This window comes from Chlorocebus sabaeus, chromosome 8 (assembly GCF_047675955.1).
Source record: "Chlorocebus sabaeus isolate Y175 chromosome 8, mChlSab1.0.hap1, whole genome shotgun sequence".
NCBI lineage: Eukaryota > Metazoa > Chordata > Mammalia > Primates > Cercopithecidae > Chlorocebus > Chlorocebus sabaeus.
In genome coordinates this window covers 67,324,560-67,331,984 of record NC_132911.1, presented here as the reverse complement: position 1 = coordinate 67,331,984, position 7,425 = coordinate 67,324,560, and the positions used below count along the sequence as shown (strand labels likewise).

The window sequence follows — 7,425 nt, the reverse complement described above, 5'->3', positions numbered from 1 at the left end:
CGGGTAAACTTCCCCTAGAATTTATTTATATTAACATTCTCAAAATGACAAAATTATACAGCTGGGCGCAGTGGCTTATGTCTGTAATCCCAGCACTTTGGGAGGCTGAGGTGGGTGGATCACAAGGTCAGGAGTACAAGACCAGCCTGGCCAATATGGTGAAACCCCATCTCTACTGAAAATACAAAAAAAATAGCTAGGAGTAGTGGCACATACCTGTGATCCTAGCTACTTGGGAGGCTGAGGCAGGGGAATCGCTTGAACCCAGGAGGCGGAGGTTGCAGTGAGCCGAGATAGCGCCTCACTGCACTCCAGTCTGGGCAACAAAGCAAGACTTTGTATCGAAAATAATAATAATAAAAGACAAAATTAGAAAATAGAGAACAGATTAGTGGTTACTAGTGTTTAAGGAGAAATTGGGGGCAGTAGAGACGTAGAGTTAGCTATAAAAGAACAACGCAAATGACCCTTGTTTTGAGGGAAAATTTTGCAGCTTAGTGTATTGATGTCAATATCCTGATCGTAACTGAAAGATTCTCTCCGGGGCCTAAAAGCTTAAGGGAATGAATAACTTCTCCCTTCTCAGGCCCAGTCCCAAGGCACAAGACCACTTGTGCCAGCAGCCTGCAAGATAGCAGCCAGCAAGATAACAGAAGCAGGAAGAGAGCTGGCGGGAAGACACATACCCGCCTGAAGACTCAGAGAGAGAGGCCGTCTGGATACCACGCATAGCAGTTACATCAGACTGAGGCACTTCCTGTTTGCAGGAGACTATGAAACCCCTGCCCCATTCTCATTTGGTACTGACACCATTTTAGGCCTCAGCTCGCCTGCACCCAGGCGCTCATTAAAACAGCGTGTTGCTCCACACCACCCGGTGTTGTCTGCTGGCCGCTCTTGGGGTTCGAACTGATACAAGAACCTTTCAGTAATATAGAACTCTAGTTTTGCAAAATGTTGACATTGGCAGGAAACTAGGTAAAACTGTGGAAACAAGAAGCACAAAAACTTTTTATTAGTAATTTAAAATATTAAAAAGTTGTGTTAAGTAACGGAATCATAGAGTCTGAGTCATTGCTAGGTAAATTAAAATATTAAAATACTAATTATTACACAAAAGGTAAAGTTTATATACTTTGGCATCTTATGTTTAATATTAAAAACAATATATTTAGATCTGTTAATTAAAAAATGAGAAGACATTTTTCTCAAAATTATGAAATGGTTTTAATCTATTGATACTGATATAAAACAGTTCAAAATCACTTCCTAGTTTTCTCACTGGAAATAAGGCTTACTAAGATTTAACATTGTAATTAATATATGTAATTAAAACTGCTAGATACAAGAGGAAGACTCTTTATGCAAAGTATCAAAAAAAAAAAAAAAACTGGATGTGGGTTGGGTGTGGTGGCTCATGCCTGTAATCCCAGCAATTTGGGAGGCTGAGGTGGGTGGATTACCTGAGGTCAGGAGTTCCAGACCAGCCTGGCCAACATGGTGAAACCCCATCTCTACTCAAAATACAAAAGTTAGCCAGGAGTGGTGGCGGACACCTGTAATCCCAGCTGCTCAGGAGACTGAGGCTGGAGAATTGCTTGAGCCCGGGAGGCAGAGGTTGCAGTGAGCCGAGATCGTGCCACTGCACTCCAGCCTGGCCGACAGACTGAGACTGTGTCAAAAAAAACAAACAAACAACAACAACAAAAAAAACAGGATGTGTTTTGCATGAAGAGCATTATAAAAAATAAATGAGATACAGTTTTTTTTAATACTTTTATTTTAAGTTGAGAGCTGCAAGTATAGGTTTGTTACATAGGTAAATTTGTGTATTGGGGTTTGTTGTACAGATTATGTCATTACCCAGGTGATGAATATGTACATGTGTTGGTTACATGTGCTCCAATATTGTATGATATTTCTAAATTCTGATATGTCTTGGTATATGAAAAGTACTAAGTTTAGTACCCATTAGTTATTTTTAGTTATTAAATGTATTAAGCCTAGTATCCATTAGTTATTTTTCCTGATTCTCTCCTTCCTTCCACCCTCCACCCTCCAAACGCCCTGTTGTGTGCGCTCCTCTCTATGTGGCCATGTGTTCTCACCATTTAGCTCCCAGAAGATGTAGTTTTTGTTAAAGGCAAAGTACTTTTGTCTAGTTTAGAGGCTGGACACATTTCACATTTTAAAAATTGTGTAGAGAAACTAAATGAATATAAAAAGTTGGGAAAAGAAGACTTTTTAAAAATTTGTAAAAAGTTATAAAATTTTATAAAAAACCTTTTGTGGTCAAAGCAGATTGAGATTGCATAGATTTATTCATAAGTTTTTATTAAAATTAGCTTTCACATTAATAATATACTAATGCAAAGGTCTAATTTGGTTTTCTTGTATGAACAAGATTTCAGTGTAGTATTAATAAGGGATATTAAAAGGTTTTGTTCACCTTTTGTGTAAACTGCTGAAAAAAAAAAGAGAGAAGGGAGAGAGGGAACGATAGATTCAGCTGGCTTTATGCTGTCTGTATTGGGTCTTTTGATTGGGAAACTGAGTCTCCTCTCTCAAAGAGTAAAGGTGTTTGTTTTTTGAAATGTCTTAATTGTCACTTTGGCTAAATGACTGACTTATTTTATGGTGATTTGTGATCCGATTTTGACATCAATCATTTTATACTTGATCTTAGCCAAAAGGCTGAGAAACGACAAGTATCTTAAACTTTGATATTTGAAATACTTCCCAAAATCAAATTTCAAATTCTAAAATCAAGTCTTTTTCACCTGACTAACTTGGAAGTCCCTGGACGTCCAAAAGAGACATATTAGGCTTGTTTGGCATGTTAAAATCACATGGAAAGCACTGTCAAATAAGAAAGGGTGTTTAAATTATATTTGTATACATATACATGTGTTGGTTACATGTGTTCCAATATTCTATGATATTTCTAAATTCTGATATGTCTTGGTATATGTTATCAGTCATAATATGATTTTACGTTAACTTCTATACCACAGAAATAATCAAATTTCTTTGTCAGTTGGGTCTTTGCATCTTTTTTTTTTTTTTTTTTTTTGGTGACTGAGTCTCACTCTTTTGCCCAGGCTGGAGTGTAGTGGCGTGATCTTGGCTCACCACAACTTCTGCCTCCCTGGTTCAAGCAATTCTCCTGCCTCAGCCTCCTGAGTAACTGGGATTACAGGCATATGCTACCACACTGGGCTAATTTTGTATTTCTAGTAGAGACAGGGTTTCTCCATGTTGGTCAGGCTGGTCTCGAACTCCTGACCTCAGGTGATCTGCCCACCTTGGCCTCCCAAAGTGCTGGGATTACAGGCGTGAGCCATCGCTCCCAGCCCCAGTTGCATCTTTAATCATGGCTGTTCTAAGTCTTGTTATCCACAGAGAATTGTTTTTGTTGTTGTTATTTCTGAGATGGAGTTTTGCTCTTGTTGCCCAGGCTGGAGTGCAATGGCATGATCTTGACTCTCTGCAACCTCTGCCTCCCAGGTTCAAGTGATTCTCCTGCCTCAGCCTCCTGAGCAGCTGGGATTACAGGCATGTGCCACCGCGCCCAGCTAATTTTGTATTTTTAGTAGAGATGGGGTTTCACCATATTGGTCAGGCTGGTCTCCAACTCTTGACCTCAGGTAATATGCCTGCCTCGGCCTCTCAAAGTGCTGGGAATTACAGACATCAGCTACTGTGCTCCGCCAAATTGTTTTAATTTGATTCTCTTAAAAAGCCATTTACTATTTGTTAAAGTCTAAACTTTGCCTTTTCAAAGAAATTTATGGAAAAGACACTGATAAGTACTGTTGAATATAGATTTCTGATAACTTTGGAGATCATACCATTGGATGAGGTTAAAAACTTCCAGATCTCTAATTAAAAGCTGATGTATTCATGAAGATTGTTAGGCCAACGTCAAACAAAACAAGAATTCATTACATGGGCCTTAACTGATAAAAGACTGATATAATTGTTTATGACTTTTGTTTTCTGAAACCCTTATGATTCCTTTAAAAAATTTTTTTGAAGAGACAAAGACTGCCTCTGATTTTCTCTACTATTCTAATCTTCCTTTTCTTTTTCCTTTTAACTTTAAAATTTTATCCTTAGAAATTGTATCTAATTATGTTGTCCAGGCTGGACTCAAACTGCTAGCTCAAGAGATCCTCACACCTCAGCCTCCAGAGTAACTGGGACTACAGACGCGTGCCACCACACCAGGCCTTCTGTTTACATTTTGTTTTCCAGAGTCAGTAAATCATTTTATATTTTTCTTTTGGTCATTTATAGCTTACATTAATTGGGTAAAATATACTTTTGTGAGCAAAATTGAAACATTTACCTTTCTCTCTACCTGATTTCTCCAGAATTTAAAAACTATTCATGAGTATTATTTTATGACACTGTAGTTATTTGCGAAAGTTCAATAAGAATATGTTTTCTTTTGTATCAGGACATTGGAGACACTGGTTATTTTACCAAGGCTTTGATTGGAATGCCATATTTTCAGATATGAATAGACTGCTTGAGGAATTGATGTTGTCCTTATAGAGTTGATAAAAAGCCCCTAGCATTTTGTGGGAGCGAAGTGGTTATTGGGCTGTGCTTGAATCTGTCACTCCCTCGGTGTCCCTGTTGGGATTCCCAGCAGCAGCCTAGCAGAAAAGTGAAAGATGTCTGAATAGATTCAGGTAACCGAAGATGAGAACAATTAGCCCATTTAAATACCACCAGGAAACAATGGGATGGCGCTGCTGTCCATGGTTACGGCCAAGGGGTTCGCAGGCTTTGCTACAGGAATCCAGTGTCTCAGTGTATGAGAGGTTTCCGGCTGGTAGAAGGAATTCTGCATGCCCCGATGCTGGCTGGGGAAATCTGGTGTATGTTTTCAACTATCCCAAAGACAACAAAAGCAAAATGGATGAGACAGATGCTTCATCAGCAGTGAAAGTGAAAAGTGCTGGATCTCCCATGGAAAACAACTGAACAGGATCTGAAAAAAATATTTTAGTACCTTTGGAGTTCTTACGGTGCAGGTCTAAAAAGATATTAAGACTGGTCATTCAGAGGGGTTTGCTTTGTTCATTTTATGGAATATGAAACACAGCTAAAAGTAATGTCACAGCGACATATTGTAGATGGACAATGGTGTGACTGTAAACTTCCTAATTCTAAGCAAAGCCCAGATGAAACTTTGAGAAGCAGAAAAGTGTTTTGGGGGCAGTACAGAGAACACGACTGTGGATAAGCTGTCACAGTTCTTCTGTCAGTATGGGGAAGTGGTAATGTCTTCATCTCCAAGCCATTCAGGGCCTTTGCCTTTGTTACATTTGCAGATGATCAGATTGCTCAATCTCTCTCTTTTTTAATTTTTGATTTTTATTATACTTTCAGTTCTAGGGTACATGTGCACAACGTGCAGGTTTGTTACATAGGTATACATGTGCCATGTTGTTTGCTGCACCCATCAGCTCGTCATTTACATTAGGTATTTCTCCTAACGGTACCCCTCCCCCAGGCCTCCACTCCTTGACAGGCCCCGGTGTGTGATGCTCCCCTCCCTGTGACCAAGTGTTCTTATTGTTCAGTTCCCACCTATGAGTGAGAACATGTGGTGTTTGGTTTTCTGTCTTTGTGATAGTTTGCTGAGAATGGTGGTTTCCAGCTTCATCCATGTCCCTCCAAAGGACATGAACTCATCCTTTTTTATGGCTGCAGAGTATTCCATGGTGTATATGTGCCACATTTTCTTAATCCAGTCTGTCATTGATGGACATTTGGGTTGGTTCCAAGTCTTTGCTACTGTGAATAGTGCCGCAATAAACATGTGGGTTGCACAATCTCTTTGTGGAGAGGACTTGATCATTAAAGGAATCAGCATTCAAATACCCAATGCCAAACCTAAGTACAATAGCAATAGACAGAAAGAAGTGGAAGATTTGGTGGTAATCCAGGTGGCTTTGGGAATCAGGGTGGATTTGGTAATAGTAGAGGGGGTGGAGCTGGTTTGCAAAACAACCAAAGTAGTAATATGGGTGGTGGGATAAACTTTGGTGAGTTCAGCATTAATCCAGCCGTGATGGCTGCAGCCCAGGCAGCACTACACAGCAGTTGGGGTATCATGGACGTGTTAACCAGCCGGCAGAACCAGCCAGGCCCATTGGGTAATAACCAAAGCCAAGGCAACACACAGAGGGAGCCAAACTAGGCCTTCAATTCTGGAAATAACTCTTATAGTGGTTCTAATTCTGGGGCAGCAATTGGTTGGGGATCAGCATCAAATGCAGGGTGGGGCAGTGGTTTTAATGGAGGCTTTGGCTCAAGCATGGATTCTAAGTCTTCTGGCTGAGGAATGTAAACAGTGGGATTGTGGTTGCTTGATATAGAATGGTGGGAATTCAAATTTTTCTAAACTCATTGTAAAATACATATGTACGAAGAATTTTCAAAATTGTTTTGTTCAGTGTGTAGTACATTCAGTAGTATTTTTGATATTTTTCTTTAGAAAAAGGAAGAGCTAAAGGAATTTTATGCTTTGTTACATGAAAGGTTGAAATATTGAATGGTTGAAAGTGAACTGCTGTTTGCCTGATTGGTAAACCAATACACTACAATTGATATCAAAAGCCTTCTGTAATATTTTATCCCTGGACTTGTCAAGTGAATTCTTTGCATGTTCAAAGTGGAAACTATTGATTAGAACTACATTCTTCACTCCTTGTTTTAATTTGAACCCCACTATATGGATTTTTTTCCTTAAGAAAATCTCCTTTTGGGAAATCATGGTGTCACAGTGTTTAGTTCTTTTGTTTTTAAACACTTTTCTTCTCTCATATACAAAAGTACAATAGCCTTCATTTAATCTCTGTAGTTCATCTCATTTCAAATGTTTATGAAAGAAGCACTTCATTGAAAGTAGTGCTGTAAATATTCTGCCATAGGAATACTTCTTCTGTCTACATGCTTTCTCATTCAAGAATTCATCATCACGCATCACAGGTTGCATCTTTGATGGTGGGTGTCCCATTTTTATCTACTATTCTTTATTTCATGGAGTAGTATCAACGCTGTGAATGCAAGGCTGTGATATGGAACCAGAAGGCTGTTAGAACTTTTGAAACCTTGCGTGGGGCTGATGGTGGTGCCGAGGCATGAAAGGTTAGTATGAGTGAGAAAAGGAGAGAGCATGTGCGGAAACTTGGTGATGCATAATGGATATGTTTTTATTTTATTTTATTTTTTATTTTTATTTTTGAGATAGAGTTTTGCTCTTGTGGTCTAGGCTGGAGTGAAATGGTGCAATCTAAGCTCACCACAACCTCCACCTCCCAGGTTCAAGCAATTCTCCTGTCTCAGCCTCCCGAATAACTGGGATTAAAGGCATGCTCCACCACACCTGGCTAATTTTGTATTTTT

The 7,425-nt window shown here is 39.3% G+C and overlaps 1 pseudogene; it reads left to right on the top strand.

Moving 5' to 3' along the window:
* The first annotated feature begins 4,682 nt into the window (after positions 1-4,682).
* On the top strand, positions 4,683-6,367 carry LOC103236876 (TAR DNA-binding protein 43-like; annotated as a pseudogene).
* The last annotated feature ends 1,058 nt before the right edge of the window (positions 6,368-7,425 follow it).